This window comes from Macaca nemestrina, chromosome 16, assembly GCF_043159975.1.
Source record: "Macaca nemestrina isolate mMacNem1 chromosome 16, mMacNem.hap1, whole genome shotgun sequence".
Classification (NCBI taxonomy): Eukaryota; Metazoa; Chordata; class Mammalia; order Primates; family Cercopithecidae; genus Macaca; species Macaca nemestrina.
This window is the reverse complement of record NC_092140.1, coordinates 4,147,575-4,169,385: the sequence shown is the minus strand read 5'-3', so window position 1 is coordinate 4,169,385 and position 21,811 is coordinate 4,147,575. Positions and strand designations below refer to the sequence as shown.

Below are 21,811 nucleotides of genomic sequence, written 5' to 3'. Positions count from 1 at the left end.
GCCGCCGCGTCGCGCTCCGGGGAGCCGGGGTGCGCCCGGGCGCTCGGGGTCCGCGCCGCCGCCGGGGCTGCTGCCGCTGCTGGTGCTGCTGCTGCTGCTGCCAAAGGCGACCCGGGCTCGTCGCGGTCCCCGCCGCACAGTGAGTAACACATCGCGCACCGAGTGACTGAACTAAGAAGAGCAAAACAACATGTGACTCGGCGTTACGCAGGCACACACGGCGCGGCCGCCCCGCCCCGCCGCCTCGCATTGGCGCCGCGCCCCCCGACGGACGGCGCGCTCGGCCAATCGGCGCGGCGCTCGCGGGGGCGGGCCGCGCGCCCCCGCCCCGCCCCCCTTTCTCCCCGGGCCGCGTTTCCCGCCGTCCCCTCCCCCTCCCGCGGAGGCCCCGGCCGGGCCGGGCGGGGTGGGGGCGGCCCCGGCCTCATTAATCAGCGGCTCGTTGTGGATGCCGGCGGAGGAGATGCCACCCAGGGCGGGAAAAGGGGCGCGGAGGAGGGGCGGGGCGGGCCAGGCCACGGCGCGCAGGGCCCTTCCCTCCCGCCTCGGACTCAATTAATTGGGTCCGCCGGGGAGGTTCCGCCGGGGAGGGGGCGCCGGGCGGGGCCGCGGCGGGGCGGGGCGGGGGATCTGGATCGGCGGCGGGGGCTGCGGCCTCGCAGGGGAAGCCTGGGCGGCGAGCTGGGCCCTGCTCTCGGGGCGCGGGGTCCCCATTCTGGGCGAGGGCGGCCGCACCCGCGCTCGGGGTGGGCGCGCCCGTTCCCCGTCCCCGTCTCGGTCCCCCGCAGCCGGTGAGCGCAGGGAGGTTCCAGGGCCCGCGGCCGCGGGTTCGCGAGCCCCGCGCTCCAGATCGAGAGCGGCGCGCGCCCTTCCCTGGAGGACAGCGGGGCTGCGAGGGGCGCAGAGGGGGCGCCCGTGTCCCACCCGCTCGCGGGCGCCTTACGGGGCGTCCTCTGCGCCATTCACTTGTCAGCTTCTCGGGAAGTTGAAATCGCATTTGGGAGGTAATAGGAGAAAGAGATTGGGGACGGCTGGCGGAGAAAGTGCGGTTTCCATAGCGCCGGGGAGAGGGCGGGCCCGCGAACCAGCGGCCCCGGAGCCGGGAGACCGCGCGGGCGTCTCTCCAGCCCCCGCGGGAGCGCCCCCTTCCTTCCGCAGGGGCGTCCTCTCCCTGCACCGCTGCGGGAGCCCTCCCCCTTCCTTCCTCGGAAGCGTCCTCTCACCACACCGCTTCAAAAGCCCCCCTTTCTTGTACAGGGGCGTCCTCGCCCCCTCCGAGGCAGGGGCCCCCTTCTTTCCACAGGGGCGTCCTCGCCCCCTCCGAGGCAGGAGCGCCCCTTCTCCCGCGGTGGAGCGGCCCGCGCCCAGCGGACGGGCAGGTGGGCCGGCGTCCACTACCTGTGTGCGCGTTGCGGGCGGTGACGGCCAAGTTGGAGATGCCATTGGAGCACTGCTTCGAATTCTTATATCTGCGGGGCTTTTGTGACTTTCAAAGCCTATAGCAAATAAGCACCCCTACAATTGCCTCTCCTCAGTGACCAAGTCAGGGTGAGGTGAGGGCTTCCTGAGTTCAGATCCCAGCGGGCTGCCGATCCTGTACAACGAAGAAAGCTCAACAAAACCGGCCTTGGCTGCTTATTTATTTATTTATTTTTAATTATGTCTTCATGAAATAATTTACAGCAATAATTTGTCTTACAATATTGGTTGTTTTTAAGTCCCGGATGTTTACTTTTGGATGTCCTGTATAATTCATAGAAGTGTTTTTAATGTAATAAAGTCTTAATCTAAGAGAAAATAAGATTGTAATTTTTGAAAGGGTGATACATATTTTAATATATTTTTGTAACAAGTGACTTGAAGATTGTGTTGGCTAATTTTATGTGCCAAGAGAGCCCTGACTAGTACAAAGATTATGGCGTTTTTATTTTTAGCATGTATACAGTTAGGATTATTGATTAGTAGCCTGAATTTGGGAAGAATAATCAGTGTGGCAAATATCACGCAATGTGCCTCAAAGAGGTGTGTTTAAAGTTGATCTTCCATTTTTAAATCATATCTTTAAAAAATAATACCTCAAGAAATGCCATTTGAAGTCTGTGCACCTGTATGTGTGCGTTTGTTTATATAATAGATTGTGTATGATTGTGTGTGTATAGGTATGATTGTGTGTGTATGATTGTGTGTGTTGGGGGCCCTACCTTTATGAACATTATGCTTTGGCGTTCTTTTTAGATCTTGTTACCTTTTTTTATGTTCACAAATGTTGCCTAGCAATATGTCTACTCAGGAAAGATGAAGGGATTCTTATCTTGGAACTTGAAAAAAATGTAGTATAGTTTTATTGGCTTTGTGATCACTTACATCCCACTTTTATGAGGATGTAAATGGGCCACCTCTACGTTCCTGTATGTTGCCAGCCATCAGTAGACAATGCTAAAGGAACCACCACTTTTAAAGATCATGTCATGGTTTCTTCTGAGAAAGTATATTTTGCATTTTTTTTCTTTTTCATTTTGACTTTTAATGTGAAGTTACATTTTCATATCCGTGTTGAACATTTACTTGCTGTGCCCGTCACACGTTAGCAAGTGTCATCTTTTCCTGTTTGCTTGTTTCTTGGGGGCATCCTAGTGGTAAAGGCCAGTGTTTTTAAAGTATCAGCAGCTCTGGATCGGCAGTTAGCACTTTCCCCATGTATTGCCTCAGTTACCAGACTGGGGACAAAAGAGAGAAGGTTAAAGAATTATCACTTCTATCTGTGGTATTCTGTCATAGAGAGTATAAATTTCCTACAGCAAACTGGAAATTAATTGCAATTCTGCAGTTAGAACCTCTAAATACAAATGTGGGTGATACAATTTCAATTCTCATTGAGAGTCAGCCCATGAAACAAACCAACAGTAAGAAACTGTGTGATTAGAAGTATCCCAGTCCTCTTCCTCAACTGAGGAACTTGTTTTCATTCCCCCTTTCTATTGCCAGATAAGCTATTTATTTATTTAAAGCTTGTTCTACACCTTGTGATTTTCCAACTGTTCTTCCATACTTTTTCAGCAAAAGTCAGCTAATAACATCTGCCAACATGCTCTGCACGCAGGACTGGCTGGGGCCGGCATGGCCTCTTGCCAGCAAACAGCCTGGTTGAAATTTTTTCTCATGGTCCAAGATCTTTCCCTGGAAGCTTTCTTTCCTTTCACGGCTAATAAAATGGGGATATCTTTCAGCAGGAATTTTTTTCTGTTTGTTTGTTTGTTTGTTTGTTTCTATTTTTAACAGAATCATATATAATAATGATTATTTTATTAGAAGTCTTCTGAAACAATTACTTTTGAAGAAAGAGTCAATTATATAAAAGTGTAGAGATTTAAAAATATGTTACAGGTTCACCATACAAATACTAGTAGCACTACCAATAATGAACATCACTAATTCTTTTCTTTGTTTCATATAGGAGAGGCAAGTATGGGAGGAGAAAGGTGGATAGCATTTTATTGCTTGTGAAATTGTCTTTCTTTTTTAGTTATTTGCCCTGTAGGTGTTTGATAGTATTTTGTATTTAGGTGAACTCAATCTAAAAACTAAGCAGATTAAGTGGAATGCTATATAACTAGTTAGAATAGCTTTAATTTAAAAGGTATTTTAAGAGGGAAAGATTTTTAACTTCACAGGTTTCTGTCAAAGGATATATTTAATCTTTAAAATGAGTGGCACCGTTTCGTTATATTTCATTTTATTAGATAATGTTGTTCAGTAGCTCATTTGAGAAATTCCATTCTTCTGATGAATGAACTGTGGACAGACTTTTCCTCATCTAGGATTTATAAGGAGACTTCTTGCACTTTACCAGCAAATTTATTTGCTAATGTTTCAACTGAAATTTCACAAGAGTTTTGTAACTTGCTAAGTCTGTGTATGTGCAACAGAATGACTTACATGAGAGAATGTAACTGCTGTTTGGATCATTTGCTATGTGCAGCATTGCAAACATTTAAAGTATCAGGATGTGTTAATGGAATTGATCAGCCCCTTGGAAATTATAAAGGCTTTCTTCTTGAGTGTTTATTATTCTTGTTAAAAATATGGATCAGTCTCTTTCCTAAATGTTCATTTGATGAGGGAGGATTTTCTAAAATAAATGATTATTTAATGTGCATATATGATAGAACAAACTACTGTAACTTTTTAAAAGTCTATCAATTAAATTAATACTGTTTAGAAAAATATGTTGTAGGTACAAATACAGCTAATCCAATATTTGCAACATTTTTCATTATAAATATAATTATGTGGAAGAAATACATAAATGCCCAATTAAAAACTGACTGCAGTTAGGAGTTTAAAATTTTTATTAATATGCCTCTGGATTTTGTTGTGTTTGAATTTTGGGAATGTGTTTCTAGATTTAAGAAGCAACACAGGGTTTTTTTCCAGAAGGCTTCCTATTATTGAAATGGAAATTACACATTAATGGCTGTATAACACTAGTAGATACTTTTAAAATGCAAGAGCATCTTCTTAGACCATTACTTTTCCTTGGAGTGCTTGGCCCCTGTAATAGAATACACCCATATTTTGCATGATGAAATTTGATGTCCTGTGTGTTGCTTCATGTTGATATCCTAGCTGCCGACTGAAACGTTTTGTTTTTTTCATGCCAGAGCAGAACAAAATTGTCTGCTTCTCAATCTGCACATCATAAGCAGATGACATTAAAAATGTCTCTAAGATGACACAGCTATATTTTCTGGGAGAGGGCGGGAGGATGCTCAGTGAGGGTGGCCCGGGGTGTCCTTGTACACAGCACAGATTTTATGAAGGGGGGAAGATCAGCCTGTGTTCATTGATTCACGTATTGATTCCAGGAGCAAGCTCACCCTGTTTTATACACTGCTCAGGAGGTAAACAGGAGGAAGGGAGCCAGCCTGCTTTTTTGCCCCATGCCCTGCTGTTTGGTAGAACTGTATTATAGTCAGAAACCTTCCACTTCTCTGCAGTTGTTTGCATGCTGTTTCCAAGGCTAGCCTTCTGAGTCTGTTTTCTAGAGTTGTTTTGAAATTCAACCTAAAGATAACAGAGGAAATGTGACCCTCTCTTGTGAATGCTGCCACCAACTGGCAATGTTTCTTCCCAAGGCAGATTCAGGGTTCTGGCGTGAGTTGTCACAAATACAGTGGTGGTTGCTTTGAGAGAAAGGTGCTTACAACCTGACAGAAATTTGCTTTGCATGAATCTTTAAGGAAATTAATAGAAGTAAGATTAAACAAATTTTGATAGTGAGTGACTAAGAGCAATATGAGATGACAAATGAGGAAAGAGAACAGTAATAAGTGCAATAATTTATTTTTTATGGTTGAATTAAATATCAAGCAAATACGTTCACATTTTCTAATGCAATTTATATCCCAATTTGCATACTTATACAGTTTAATAGAAATGTATATCACTGCCCACTTAAGAGTTTAGAAAACTAGCCAACAAAATAAAAACAAGAACCTAAATTCAGTATTATTTTAGAATGTTTACCTAATCAAACAAGTTATAATCAAGATTTGCTTGTCTGGCAAGCAAAGATTTTTTTAATTGTATTTCTCCCCTACATTGAACTTTAGGTCTCAGATTCTTTTTAGGATAAGCCAAAGTCATCTTGAAAGATACTGAAAAGCAAAATTTGAAAAAGTAAGATAGGAAAGAAAACATACTCTGAAAATCACACATAACAAAAATGGTGATTAATCAGCATCAAATGTCACTATCTTTTTGATTGAGTAAAATTATTTGAACTTATGTACTCATTACTAATTTGGCAATTCTAAATTTACAAATTACACCTTCCTTCTTAACCGCTTTATTCTCAATCTTTAGGCATTGCAAATAGAAGATATTCAAGTTAGTCAAAGTGTTTTTAGAGCTGTTATTCAATGGAGTGAAGGGATCTGAAAACTTATTTGCTACCGAACATGTCGTTGAGGTGCTTTTATGGATGAAAAAAAAAAACAGTTGATATATAAAATATCAATAATAGTAATAGCTTGTGAGAGTAGTTTGTCAGTATACTCACAAAGATCATGAATTTGACTCTGACCAGTATGAGGGATAGGTAAAAAATATTTTATAATATGTAATATAAAGATATGATTATGACATACCTGAGAATTGAGGTAAGGTTTTTAAATTCTCTGAGTAATCTTCACCAACCTGTCCTCTGAGCCCCCGTGTATATGCTATGTTTAAAAGCAATGATTAGCTATTTACACATGAATTTTCCATTTTTCCTTGTTTAAAACACTTTTGTCACACAAATAACATTAAACTAAAGTGACTTGAGGGAGTATGGATAAATGAGGTTCACAAGAAAATAAATAAAGCAACAACTTGTGAAATTTAGGGCAGATGCCATTTATTGCCATTTCCCGCTGACTGTTAAGTGGAGATTTCAGTTCAGATAAACACATTCTAAGAATTACTACTGAAAGTGTAAACATCAGCCTGCATTTTAATATTTGCTGGTTCTTTAGTAAAAGTTTCAAATGTCAGCCCAAAGCTGTCTTGCTAAAAAAAAAAAAAAGGTATTATATATTGAAAACATCTTAAAATTATATTTTATACTACAAAAATTTCCTTTTAGGTAGTAAAAGTGAGAATTTAAAAACATGATTCTCACTGCCATTAAAAGCACACAGAAAATGAAATAGATGGTATTTTTGAGACTTGATACCTGTTTTATTTTGATAAACTTGTACCTAGTTTTAAAGTTTCTTCATACTAAAAGTACAACACAGTTTCAAAATGGCACCCTTGTCTCTCACAATATAAACTTTAAAGGAAATTAATATCTAGTTCATTATTTTGCCCTGTTGTTTTAAATAGCATCATGTTTTAGTTACAGAATAATAGAAAAGTGGGCTCACCCTTTATTATGAAGGTGCATTTATGGCTTTTTCAATTCAAAATATAAAAATCAGCAAACATTGTTACTAAAAATGTGCTAAATATTTGTTAAGCCTCAAATACATACTAAGGATTACCAAAACATAGGTCTTTGCCCCATTAGCTGTCTATCTAAGTAATAAGGCACTATTTTCCTCAAATATTTCTTTCCTCAAATATTTTTTTCTTGTGTCTTTTGTTACAATATTGCCACACATAATTTGAAGATAAAAATTGCCATGTATTATAACCATCATCTGGCATTTTTTTAACTTTCTTAGTGCTTAATTTTAATGTCTAATGCTGCAATTTTAGCTTCTTCTTACTACTATATATAGTAGTATAGTAGAGAAAGTGACTTATCTTTGAGCTGAGGAAGTTTCACAAAGTATCAAATATCACATCAGATTACATATTCAGGGAAATTCCAGGAAAAAGTGATATAAAGATAAGGTAAGAAGACAAGAATGGGCCAGGCACAGTGGCTCACGCCTGTAATCCTAGCACTTTGGGAGTCCGAGGTGGGAGGATTTCAAGGTCAAGAGATCGAGACCATCCTAGCCAGCATGGTGAAACCTCACCTCTACTACAAATACAAAAATTAGCTGGGTGTGGTGGCGCACTGTAGTCTCAGCTACTCGGAAGGCTGAGGTAGGAGAATCGCTTGAACCCAGGAGGCAGAGGTTACAGTGAGCCGAGATCCCGCCACTGCACTCCAGCCTGGCAACAGAGCGAGATTCTGTCTCCAAAAGAAAAAAATAAAACCAGAAAGAAAAGAAAAAAAAAGAATGGAACTCCATCTTGGTTAAACAGGTTTATCCTCCGATTGAAGTTATGTTTGCAGTTAGAAGACAGGAGGTAAATGAAAACAAGTAGAAGGGAAATTGAGGCAACCTTTGTTTTAATGTATCGATGTTAAATGTTAACATTTAAATTGATTTGCAAGTGATCCAGAGGGCTGTTTTCAGTGTGCCAGCTTCAGTGAGGTCTGCAGCACATCCACCTGTGACGTTAACTGTCTTCCACTGTGCTTCCACAGAGCGCGTCATGCGTGTCATTCAATTCTTACTCAGTGTGCAGGCACAGAGTCACAAGTCTACGTGTTTAATGTGACTGCATCCCGTCATTCATTTCCAAATGTTTCTTAAGTACAGTTAAACTATTTGCCAATTGTCTCACTGTTTTCCATTGGGCCTTTTTTCCTTGAAGTTCTTCAACAAGTTCGTTTTTCTAGTTTCTAAATGGTATTTGCAATCTCTAGCTAATTTCGTAAGAGGGAAAAACGCTTTTTTATCTCCTCGTATTTCTTCACTAGATGGTATTCCTGGTCCTGGTTAGATTGTAATTTCAAACATAATAAGGCATAATTAAAACATTCTCGTGGTAATAACCAAGGGCCCTTGGCAAATATGGTACAGCTACTAAAAAACGGTTAGGGGTGCTTCAACTCAGTGCTTGCTTCCAAGTTATCAGCTCAACATTTCACAGGAAATGAAGACAGTAAATAAAGTCTCTAAATTTCATTTCACAGAAATTAGTTTTAATGAGTCAAATAGTAATTCTATTTCATTTATTTTTAGGTTGATTCCTTTAAAAGGTAACGTTTTAGACTCCACGCTGCCTGGGTCAATAGTGTGAGGAACTATCTGTGTGGAGGAGAATAATACTCAATAGATGGTTCGTAGTTATGCTATGTGGTGGTAAATTCATTCTAACCCCATGAAACGTTGGATTCTGTCAAATTTATCAATGTCTTAAGCATCTGGTTTGTGCTAGACACTGTGTGATCCTGTGGACATCAAAATGCAAACCGACCACAACCACCCAGCTGTGTCTGCTGGGAAGGACTCTACTCCGTGCTTCTCTCCTGCTCCCATGCCTCTTAGTGGCTCAGTTAAATACGCAAGACCCTGGTTTCGCTTTACTCAAGCCTTTTCTAGGGGTTGTGCTTGCAGCAAACCACACTAAAAGGTGAGGTTGCATTCCAGAACAAAGAGCAGGCCTGCTTATTTCCTGCTGCAAAAATGGTGGATTCTCCAAGCCCTTTGTGTCAGCCGAAACACAGCCCACTGCAGACGTGGCATCCAACAGGCCCCGCCCTGTTGCCCCATGCTGCCTGGGGAGCAAGAGGAATAGAGGCAAGTCATGCCGCTTTCTGTGCCATGAGTCTCTGACCGGAAAGGTTTGCATCCTCTGCCAGCATCCACCTAACGGTGACAGGCTAACATTACTTTCTAAGGGAAGGGGAATAAAATCTCAGACCCTGACAGTGTGCTTAGGAAGCTCACAAACCGGTGGAAGTGGAGAACCTACATGCACATAGCCAAATCAAAAGGCCAGTTGTATTTAGTACAGAAATAAATCTAGATACAAAGGACAAAACATATTCTAAAGCTGGCAGTTTATTTCATTGGAGGATAAGATAGATTATTCAGTAAATGGAGTAGGCAGAGCCAGAAAATATACCTGTAGACACCTAAAAGTTAGATGCCTGTCTCCTTTCACTAAAATGTCAGGTGAAGCAAAAAATTAAATATTAAAACATGAAACCATAAAACCTAGTAGAAAAGTAAAGAAATATTGATAAATTTGACTTTCTAAAATAGGATTCTGTAGGGGGAAGACAGTAAAACAAAACAAAAACAGTAAAAACAAAATTAAAGTACAAGCTGGAAGGAAATTGCAGCCAATATCATAGATGAAGTGCTAATGATGCTTATTTAATACTTGAAAAGAGCACTATAAAAAATAAGAAACTAAAAACATTCTAAAAATGGGTGAATGACCTGAATACAAAGTTCACAATCATGAAAATTAATGCAAGAAAGGCTTACATGTATGAAAGATTGCTTAACCTTTCTTGTAATAAGATGAATGCAATGAAAACCACAGTGTGGTAGAATAGTTCACCTATCAGATTGGCACAGATCAAGAAGTTTGATAGCACAGTGTGTTTGCCAGAATGTTGGGAAACGGGTTCCCACCCAAGGCTGCTGGTGGTACAGACTGAACAGCAAGCATCTATGCAATTTGGTTGTATCTATCGATATGACAAATGCCTTATGTTCCCTGACCCAGAATTTAATTTCCAGGAATTACTCATGTGGATGGGAAATGATTTCTTTATAAGGGGCTTCATTGCATTATTGTTAGGAATAGAAGCTTATACACATGCTTATTACAGTACTGTCTTGTAATGGCGAAGGTTTGAATCCTATGCAACTGTTAACACAAACGACGCAGCTCTGTTTATACTGACCCAGAATAATATTTGACTGTATAGTGTGAGGTGGGGAAACAAGCTCCAGAACAGTGTGTATGGTATAGTACAACCATTTTTTAAAAAATTTTTAAAATGTGTGGGTATGTGCACAGATACCCACTGCAAGTGAACTCACAAATGTGACAACGATGTGCACAGATACCTACTGCAAGTGAACTCAAAAATATGATAACACAAGGAGTCAGCCTGACTTCCTGGGGAAGGGACGGGTTGGGGAGAGGACTCACGTTTCATCGTGTTATTTTTTGGACTTCCCGAATTTTGTAGCACACATATGTATTAAATATTTAACGGTGTAAAAATAATCGACTTTCATTTCTAAAGGCTCAGTAGCGCCTGGTGATGATTTGGGAGTCGGGGAGGAAGGGAGAACCTTCAGTGTGCTGCACTGTCACTGGGTGATGACAAGGTCTTCTCCTGAGATGGGGGAGGGAGAGTTAAGAGATTTATTTTGGACATACGAGGTTGGACATAACAGAAATATGAGAGAAGATGTTGGGTAGGCTGTTGGAGAGGCGTGGAATGGAGATGTTAATTTGGGATTCATGGGCATCTAGCTGCATTTAAGTCCCTAGGATTTGCTGAAAGTGACTTGAGAGATGAGATGGAAGGGAGCACCTGGGATCGGACCCAACTACTCTTAACTTTTAGAAGTCAGGGACAGAAAGGTAAGCTAGCAGAGAAAACGCAATGAAGGGGCACAGACTAGCCAGCTGAGGAACCACGGGAGTGGACAGAAGAGAGCATTGCAGCAGGGACTGGCCAGCCAGGGGTAACGTGGATGAGTGGTCCAGGCAGGGGACCTGGCGACATGCGAGCCATGTTGATCTAGTGCTTGGTTTCCTGGTATGAGGAAGAGGGGAATGCAGCCTGGAGAAGGCATGACAGATGGGGCAGGATCCATGAGAATGAACTTTCAATAAATGAAGACTTTGCATTATGGATTCAAAGTACTATTTGACAGAATCATTGAAGAACGAGAAGAATCCCAAGGAAAGCCCAGGGGCAAAATAAGCAAAAGAGTCAGAGTGCCCAGGATGCAGCCAGCTTTCAGAAAAGGCTGAGAAAGCATGGGAGTAGTGTTGCAATGGAAAGGACACTTGAGAGAAGACTCTGGAACTGTTTGGGAGGTAAAGGAGTGAAAAAGGACTGGGTGAAAGGAAAACATCAGTTAGGATAACCCCATGGGAGAAAGTGAATAGCTCTAAGGGCTTCCACTGTAGGCAGAAATATGACTCATGGTAGGTTGAGTTTTTAAATTTTGTTTGGTTTTGAGATTGAGTCTCACTCGTCACCGAGGCTGGAATGCAGTGGCACAATCTTGGCTCACTGCAACCTCTGCCTCCCAGGTTCAAGCAGTTCTCCTGCCTCAGCCCCTGAGTAGCTAGGACTACAGGCATGCACCACCATGCCCAGCTAATTTTTATTGTATTTTTAGTAGAGATGAGGTTTCACCATGTTGGCCAAGTTGGTCTCGAACTCCTGACGTCAAGCAGTCCACCTGCCTCAGCCTCCCAAAGTGCTGGGATTGCAGGCGTGAGTCACTGTACCTGGCCAGTAGGTTGAGTTTTAATGATGTCTGTGAAGATGCAAGTTCAGCTGTGACCTGGAAGTGTGGCCTGGCACCTGAGAGGAGCACTGCAGACCGCCTGTTCTGTGTTGCTTGCATTGGCATCCATGGTGAGTGCAGCAATAGCTGTCATCAGTGAGCAGAGAGGCTCCAACCAGGGGCCCTGTGGTGCCTACAGGGAGAGGGTAGGTGTGCCCAGGGTTCTTCTGCTTGAGTCAAAGTCCCTGGGAGCCCAGGTATGAAACCCTAGGGGATTCCATCATGTCTGGGTGGTGGGTGTCCATCATTCCTCTTAATCTCATGGTTTTCTTGCAAAGTGGAGAAGCCCCATTACTGGGCTTTTCCCCATATTGAATGTCATCTTGCAACATCTCTTCAGCTTTGCATTTTTGGAATATGGATCAGAATCTTTCCTTTCCTTGACTCCCTTTCTAACAGCTTGTTAGAATGCATTCATGTAGCAACTAGAAATGAATGCGACACATTTACATTTAACACCTCCCTCCCAATGACTTCAGCTCAAACCTTTCCAGAGATTTCTCCATTAGAGGACTGTAGATGCCACCAGATGTGTGAGACCAAATGTTGGCATCATCTTGGAACAGAGACGGACACTGGGGTCTGGCCTTTCCTCTGGTCCTCAGTCCTGCAGGCTGTCCTTTCTCCACTGCACCTCCTCAAGGGGCATTCCTGGTAGCCTCTGGAACCTGCCCTGATGTGTTTTGATTCACTCTCTATGCTTGATAGGCTTTCTCAAAGAACCTGCTGCATCATAAGTGCTCAACATACTCTTTTCAGGATTGTTCTTCTATGTTTTAGATTACACTTTTATATATATATTTTTCTGATTAAGTACTTTTTGTAGAGCTACTGATAAGTTCACATAAATTAACACATTAAAGACCTTTGAAAGCTCCTGCCTGGCACAGTAGACACAGCCAGTACATATTGGCTATGATCGTTTGTGTTCTGTACCAGATTGGTTTACAGGCCACAAAGATGGGGCCCTACGGATCCTCTCTGTTCAGGCAGTGAAGAGCTGGTATCTGAGGATGAAAGAAGCTTCTGTTGTAACGACGTGGAAACTCCAGAGGGTGTGATGGAATGAATGACCTGGAAGAGAGAAAAGCAAAGCATGTTGGGTGCAGGAAGGTGGAAAAGGGAGTATAAGAAGGGGGAAGAGGGAACCCAGTTGGCCTTCAGGTTTCTGAAAGTACCAATCCTAGAGTCTCTAGGTGAAGAGAGTTGGCCAAGGCAAGGAAACCTGAGCCCTTTGTGAAGGAGTCAGAGGAGGTTTATGACTGAAAAATGACAAGTTATACCATATTATGTATTCTGAACAAATATGTGTAAATACATGATTTAGATAAATTAGGTATTTATTAAATATTTCAAGATTTGGTTCTGGAAGAGTACAATTTGTCTCTTGACCATTGCTAGAGGGGAAAAAACAGGTAAAGCCAATCCAAGAAAGCTGAAGGTTTTTAGAGGAAAAAGAAAATCTAGTTTTGCAGCAAAGAGGATTAATCTGTAAAATCTCATCTTATAGATGTGCTACTGATCTAGAATTTGTTTCTTCTAATTCTTCATTTCCCAACACTATCAAGATAAAGTGTGTAATCTTTAGAGCTAGAGAGAAGTCTGCTTGCATCTGTGGGGTTAAGGCGGAGAGAGAGGTGAGAGGTGATTCCAGCTATACTTGGTCACTTGAATAAAACCACCTATTCCCATGGCTCTCTGTTTAGGGAGTAGAAAACCCTCATTTCAATGAAATCAGTGTGTTTTCATATTCGGAAGTCTACCTTCCAAGAGCTAATGACATATAATGGAAATGAATTATCCCTTGCTACCTAAACGCTTGCTTCCTAAACTTATGTTTAACTATGTAAGGATATTTGTATTAATTTAGGAAGTTTATATCTAAGCAGGTATTAGATGAATGAAACAAATGAAGCAGGTATTAGATTAAATGAAACAAGAGCATCTTGGCAAAAAAAGTAGAAAATGTTTTCAATTTGCGTTTTGTTGTTTGGAGGCCTATTTAATTCAGTGCAATCTTATTTATTTTATTTATTCAGTCATATATAATAAACATAAATGTATTAAAAATCTACCACTAGAAAGTACTAATTGTCACTGAATGGCATATTTTAAAATGAATCATTTCATGTTATGAAAATGTTACCTAAAAAATATAATAGAACTGCCATGATTAAGACATTATGTCTATGCAGAGAGGGGTAAAGGAACAATACCATAACTACTGTCCTTTTATAAATAAATAAATAAAAACATAATATTTATTCCAAAAAGTTCTTATTTCAAAAGATGAAACAGAAAGAAAGTAGAAGAAAGTAGTAGAGAAAATGGAAAAAAGGACAGAAGCGATAGACATGCAAAACTCCAACATCCCAAAGTTAAAGGAAGGAGAATAACCATGTTGTGCCTATAACCCTAGAAGATGACAAAAATTATTTCCAGCAAATTGACAACCCTTCTTTCTGAAGGTAGTTTTGGGAAAAAAGGTGCTGTTTTGAGCTTTTACCCCGAATCACCTGGGGTGCACTTGAAAAGAAGGCATTTTGCCAATGCATTAAAAGTGTCTTGAGTGAAAGCTGCCACTTGGCTGTCCTAAGAGGCTTTTAACCCCAGCCACATAATTATTTCATAACAAACAACCAGGAACATTTCTCTTCCCCATCAGTTTCCCAGACTACCTCATAGCACATGCATGATACGATGTGTGATTTTGCAGCCTTCCATGTAACATCAGTGTCCTAAAGAGATGGACTTGAAGAGACTCCTGGTGATTTTAGTTGCATTTTGAAATGCCACACATATTCTATAATATTAAATTAATGCTTGTTTATTGTAGGACGTTAATTACATTTTAGATTCCACAAAAGTAAATAGAAGACAATTAAAATTAGTTATAATTGCATCTGCCAGAGACAGCCATTGCTAGTACTTTAAAACATTTTGGTCATTTTTTAATATACATATATATTAATATTATTTTGCAGAATGGAAACTGTACTGTATGTGCAGATATTAATCTGCTCCTAAAATGCAAGATGTCATCAGTCTCTTAAAACATGATTTTTAATGGCTGCATACCATTCCTCCACACCATTGTACCATGATTCATTTATCCACCATCTTAATACTTGCTTGCTTCATTTTTGGTGTTTCTAATTTCTTGCAAATAAAAATTTAACTGCCCTTGCTAATGATTATTTGGGAGGTGATTCTTACCTTGATAAGTAGGTCACCATCTATCCAATTGTGCAGCTGGAAACCTGGAAATCATTCTTGCAATAGTTTTCACCTCCCATCCCAATCCATTGCCAAATTCTGTCAATTTTCTATTCTTAGTATCTATTAAGCTTATTCACTTCTTTCCACCCCTCATAAATATTTTTGCCCTAATATTTTTTAATTCCTTATTGGTTCAGCAATATACTAAGGTACTTATTATCTTTTATTTTTCACACCTACCCTATTGTTACTCTCCTTCCAATTTTTCTCTCAAATTTTTGATGAAATTCAGTTTATTTACCTTAAGAAATTTATTTTTTACTTTTTGGATTTTATATTGTGCAACATAGTACACACATTCAAAAAGATATTTAACATATATGTAAATTATAAATAATAATACTTTAAAATAGGCATAGTCAAGCCTAAAAAGTAGAACATTATCAATATTTTGAGGTCCACTGATTAGCCTTATCACGATCTGAAATTTTGTGATTATTATCCTTTGACTGTCTTCATGATTTTACCAGATATGTATATAAACATTTTGCATTGTACTTAAGTTTAAGCATTATAGAAATATTATCATCCTGTTAATATTCTTCTGCAACTTGCTCAACATTATGGGTTTTATATTGAGATACAACTTAGGTACCATAAAAATGTACAGCTTAGTATTTTTTAGTATAATCACAAGGCTGTGAAATTGTCATCACAATCCAAGTCTGGAACATCTCCATCGCCCCAAAAGAAACCTCAAGAGACTTTGTACCCACAGCAGTCACTTTTGTGTTCCCCTGCCTTCACCTCTGGTGGTCACAAGTCCTCTTTCTGTCCATTGTTATGTTTTTGAGAGAAATGTATTACGATGTCTGAAGTCATAGTTTATCTTTTTCGGTTATAATAAATATATAACTGTTTTTCACTTCTGCCAATAGAAATTTAGGTTATTTGTAGTTGTTTTTTTTAAATTTCTATTTGAACATTATTTTTTTAAAAAGTATGTTTCACAGTTACATACCTTTTAACAATTAAAGTGCCTTTTAACATTTATGCATACATATATATTCTTAGGCGCACTGTTTTGGACAGAGGAATAGAATTGCCAGTGTTAATTCTGCCCACCTTTAATTTTAATGCATAATAAAAATCATTTTCTAAAGTGAGTGTACAAATTGAAAATTCCACCAACAGGGTATCATTGTCTTTCATAATTTTTCCCATTGGATTGTAGGCATTGTTTACATATGCCGTGTGTTAATCTTTTATAAAAATCGATTTGTCAAATTTATTACTGGCTTTTTGTTTACTTATGTTTTCTTTTGAATGAACATCAATTTTAAATTTTAACTGAGTGAAATTTATCAAGTTTCCCTTTTGAGTTTTGTTTTTCATTTTGTTTTAATTTTTTTCTCTATCGCCAAATTTTCATATATTTACTCCTGTATTTCCTTTCTCTCTCTTTTTTTAGCTTTAATTCACCTGCATTATATGATTGTGCATGGTGTCTGATAGTGGCTCAGTTTCAGTTTTTTTTTTTAACTGTTTCCGAAGCGTGTTTTAAATATTTGACTTTTTCCCAGTGGTCTGAATAGCGCTTCTCAGATATAACAAGTATCTAGGTTTGCATGAGTCAGCCTCTGTGCCCTCTGTTCTTTTCCCCTGATGTTCCTTTTGCTTCTTCTTATGCCAATACCTCACTGTCTTAATTACTATATTTTATTAACAAATCTCAGTTTCTGGTAGACCATTTCCTTCACCTAGTTCCTCACTTTCCTTCAGGAATGTCTTGGATATTTGTAACTCTTTTCCTTATGATTTAGTATCAGTTTGACAAGTTTAATAAACCTTGTTAGGACTGAGATAATATTAGAAAGATTGGACATCTTTAAGGTATTGAGTTCTCCTAGCTAGGAATGTGGCACATTTCCCTATTTCTTTAGTGAATTGTAAACTGTCTTTTTATAAAGTTTTATAATGTTCCCCATAAAGATCTTTAAAATATTTTGCTAGATAAATCTAACACCTTATATATTTTGTTACTCTCGTAAAAGGTACCCATTTTTCAAAACTACGTTTTCTCTTTGTTGCTTGGGTATAGAAATGAAATCAAATTTTAATTTATCTTATATCTGATAATTTTGTTAAACCCTCATATTAATTTTAATGCTTTAAAGATGTTTGGAAGGAAATATTTTATAAATATAATATACAAATAATACCATTTTGTGTGTTGCTTACAGATCTTCTCATCTTATTGAAGTGGCTAGAGCCCCCAATGTATGGTGTAAAAGCAACCTTGTCTTAATCCTTTTTGAAAGGGAATGTTCCAGATTCTACCACTTGGTACCATGTTTGCTCTAAGATTTTGGTAGGTTCAATTTTTTTCAGTTTAAAGAAGTTATCCTCTAGCCCATTATGCCAAGGATTTTAAGCTGAATGAATATAAAAATTAATCAAATATGTTTTGGTGCCTCCTGAGGTGATCTTAGGCCTTTCTAGTTTGATTTCTAAGTATGGCTAACTACATTAATTGATTTTTCAATGTTAAACCAAAATGTACATTTCTGGAATAGATTTAACCTGGTCATTCTTTAACTTTGGGTTCCCCTAAAAAATGACCTTGAGAGAAGGGCTCAGCGTCTGATCGTTCCAGCATCTGGCTGTGGAGCTGTGTGACTGAGTCATCATCTGTTGCTTTGTTCGCTGACTTCCAACCTTTGTGCCTAGATGATATTGAAGTCGCCATCTCTCCCTTTGAAGGGCAGGGACTTGTGTATGTGTTTGTCCTTTCACTCAGCATGGCTCTTGGAGTTTCTGGCTGCATGAGAAGGTCTAGAGAGATTCTCTCCTTCCAAGAGCCCTCCACGTTGTCTTCTGCCTTTTACGGCTACTGAAACCACAGCACAAGGTGTGGGGACGTTACCAGGTTCCCCCAGAGCCATCATTCCTTGCGTGCCTGCCTCCTTTTGTTTCGTCCCCTGGGATTTCTCCTACATTCTTGCAAGGTCATTATGAACTTAAAAGGATGCGGATTTTTATTTTATTTTATACTATAGAGGTATTTTACAGCAGAGATTTTTTCAGGGTATCAAGACTAGAAGTTTTGCCCAAGAGGGAAAACCAGAGGCTTTCAATATTTTTTGAATTCTATCTAAAAACCTTTTTTTATGTTCATTCTTTGTTTTTGTACTAGAAAGAACATGTAACTATTTTATATATAGTCTTTAAATGACATTTTATGTGAATACAGTGTCACAGCAATAGATAGCAATACCAAATAAAATACATTCCAAAGAAGCTGCTTAAAAATTTGAAGACATTGAACCCTAAAAGGATGACTTATTTCCTCAATAAATCATGTAGAAAGGGAAACTTGTTTGCAGTATGCATTATATTTTGTAGTATGGGAAAACAAAGGAGAGAAGAGAAATCCTCCTTTCCTTAACTAGCAGATTTCTGTAATGTGACAGCCTGGGAGAGACGACAAAGAACGTAGTTTTGAGAGGCACCTTTTGCCATTTACTTCTGGCTGGTCAGGACTGCCACCTAAAGCCACACGCAACTTCAGGAGCACCACCCACAAATACAACACTCTGAACAGGGCTCCCTGGCTGTGTACAGTGTGGCTGCCCTGATCCTGTGGCAGATAACATTCCCGAACATTTAGTTACTCACCTGTGACATCAGAATCATAGTAAAGTTCATGCAAAGAACAAAAAGGATAATATGCATGAAATCACGATATAAATGTTATCGCCACCATGCCCATCTTTGAAAGAACCTATACAATCGCTACAAATTCTGCTTGATTTTTGCCACTCATTTAACTTCTTAAAAACTTTACCTTACAGAATAAAGCCATAAAAACATCTTGGTTGAAGCAAAGGGAAGCAGCAAAGAAACTGACTCCTCCCAGTTGCCCACCATACACTCCCTTTTCATCTCAACAGTGAGTTAGGTAACATGATTCCTTTTCTTTTTCTCTTTCTTTGAAACATATAACATGTCCATTAGCTCAGCACAATATGAAGTTAAAGATAGGATCACAGGAATGGTAACTGCCCTTCCTATTGCTTTACATTCTCCTATCTGCCAAAGAAGAATGCCTAGCCCCTCGCTGTGTCTGGTTCAATATACAAACACATACATTTGTCTCTAAGGGGTTATGAGTTGGTATTTCCAGCTTTTCTCTCCCCTAGTCTGTGCCCCTTCTCCACATCTATCTTTCTTACTCAACTTGACGAGCCCACAGACACCTTCACTCCCTGTGAAGCCATGAGAAATGTCCTTATTTCAATTGCAGGTGGACAACCGTCTCCCACTGTCTCCCGGTGCCATCTCTAATCTTACAGCCTCACTGGAGTTATCCAAGGTCCTGAAGACACCCCAGTGACACTCCCCAGTCTCACAGTTTGAAGGTTGCAGTTCAGGGATCAGACTGTCTCTCCAGGCAACAAACATCTGCACCAGCTGGACTGCTGCTACTGCGCGGGGTGGGGTGTGATGGACAGTGGGGTCCTGTACTACGGGCCTGTCGTCCTGGGTCTGTTCTGCCCAGTGGACCTGTCCAGGCTGCTGCAGGAGTGGTGATGCTCATGCCACCTGGCCACTTGACCTTGCTCTGCATAACCTAATGACCACCATCGTTTAATGGTTGCATCACATTCCATCACACGGTCAATAGTCGTTTTTCTCTACTTTTTTATTGTTAGGTATTGCCTTTTTTTTTTTCTTATTTCTTTCAATGATAAATGCTGGTTTGATGAATATGGTATACATTTATTTTGTTTGTGTTTTGCATTATTCCTGGGAAGAACAGATTTCTCAGTGTAGAAATACTGATTCAGAAGCTCTGCATGTTTTTAAGCTTCATATGCGTAATGCTGAGTTGCTTTCTGCAGAAGTTAGCCCAACAGCATATAACCATGCCTCTTTTTTCCCATTCTCTTCAGCGCTGTTTTAATAGCGTTAAATATTTGTACCTTGTAATAGTGCAAAATTATGTCCCTATGTTTCAGTCCTCTCTCCTTTGATTACTAGAAATGTTGAAGTGTTTTCATTATTAAGCACAGGTGTAAATCCATTTCTACAGTTTTGCTAACTTTTCTTGGGTTGGTAATATCTTTATCACCAATGTATGTGAACTTAGATTATAGGAAGTTTATTAAACCTTTGTGATGTATTTGTTATAAATATTTTTCTGAATTATTAGATAAGTTATAATTTGGTTAATTATGTGTGTTGGCCCACATAAGTTTAAAGTTGCTATGTACTCAAAATTTTTCCATTGTGATTTACTTAATAAATTTTCACACTTAGAAATTTCTTCCTTGTCCGCTGTTGCTTACGCTTTCTTAGAATTTATTATGTCCTTATGTATTTAATGCTTTTCTTTTAGTAAATGGTGAAAATAAAAATCAAAACCCTTCTTCCCAAGGTTGTGTATTTAATGACCTATCATTTCCCTGTTGATCTTTATTATTTTTTTCAATTATAAATAATATTTTGGCAAACTTTGTTATTCATAAAGTTGTCATGATTTAAATTCTTCTGTAGGCATTAGTAAATACCCAGCGTAAGTGGGTACTTATTTCTACCAAAGAATATGTACAAAAATATTCCTGGCACTATTTCAATAGTAGTTTTGAAAGGACTGGAAACAAGCTAAATAGCCATCAAAAATAGAAGGACAATAAGTTAGAATATATTCACAAAGTGAAACACTATACAGCGCAAGCCGGGGCCCCTGAAATCTGGGCTCTCTGACTCCATTTCTTACCCACATCTGTGACTCTGCTGCACCCTCTCCCAGCCTCCAACAGTGGCCCTGGATGCTTGAGCTCTATTGCTTCTTAACCACCAGCTGAACAGAGAGAGAGAGAATCAGAAAATATTACCCAGTACCTCAGTCAGAAGGTCTGGAGCTGACTCGCTGTCTCTGACCAGCTGACAGAGGTCCTGCACTTGTTCGATGGGTCTAGGACACAAGCCATCCCTGGTGCTGGGGTGGATTCATCCTCTCCAGGCCATTTTGAGTCTTTGTCACGGGACTTAGCAATGAATTATAGGATGCTTTTCAAATTGTGGTGTCAGAGCCATTCCCTCGAAGCAAAAGTCAGTGTCCTCACAAGGTGGGAATGGGTGCTGGCGTCCTGAAAACAGTGGTTTTCCTCTCTATTAAATCACCCTGGCCAGCAGCTTGTCCTCTGTGTGTCTCAATTTTCTCATCACCCAAATGCCCAGTACATTATAGGGTTGGTTATTGATTGTAATTTCTTTAAAAATGAGTTGCTGGCCAGGCACAGTGGCTCACACGTGAAATCCCAGCACTTTGGGAGGCCAAGGCGGGTGGATCACCTAATGTCAGGAGTTCAAAACCAGCCTGACCAACATGGTGAAACCCCATCTCTACTAAAAATACACACCAAAAAAAATTTAGCCAGACTTGGTGGCACATGCCTGTCGTCCCAGCTACTAGGGAGGCTGAGGCGGGAGAATTGCTTGAACCTGGGAGGTGGAGGTTGCAGTGAGCCCAGATCGCACCATTGTGTATAAGCATATTGAGTTCACTGCCAGACCTTTCAGCATGTGGCCAATGTGTCTCTTTTTTTTTTTTTTTTTTTGGTGTAGGCCAGTTTAAGTTGGATTGTCTGCCACCTGAGCAAGAGAAATCCCACCTGCCAAGCCTCCCTGCAATTGGTGGTGCAGCCCCCACAGCCTGGTCTTCAGATTGTAACTCTGGCCCCTGCTCTGAGCTGGAACTCTCT

The 21,811-nt window shown here is 40.1% G+C and overlaps 1 long non-coding RNA gene across 1 annotated transcript; it reads left to right on the top strand.

Moving 5' to 3' along the window:
• Positions 1-77: 77 nt before the first annotated feature.
• LOC105485306 (uncharacterized) lies at positions 78-20,462 on the top strand. Its single transcript, XR_989475.3, has 4 exons — positions 78-139; positions 17,285-17,412; positions 18,896-19,002; positions 19,348-20,462. It is a non-coding gene; the product is annotated as an uncharacterized lncRNA (long non-coding RNA).
• Positions 20,463-21,811: the final 1,349 nt, after the last annotated feature.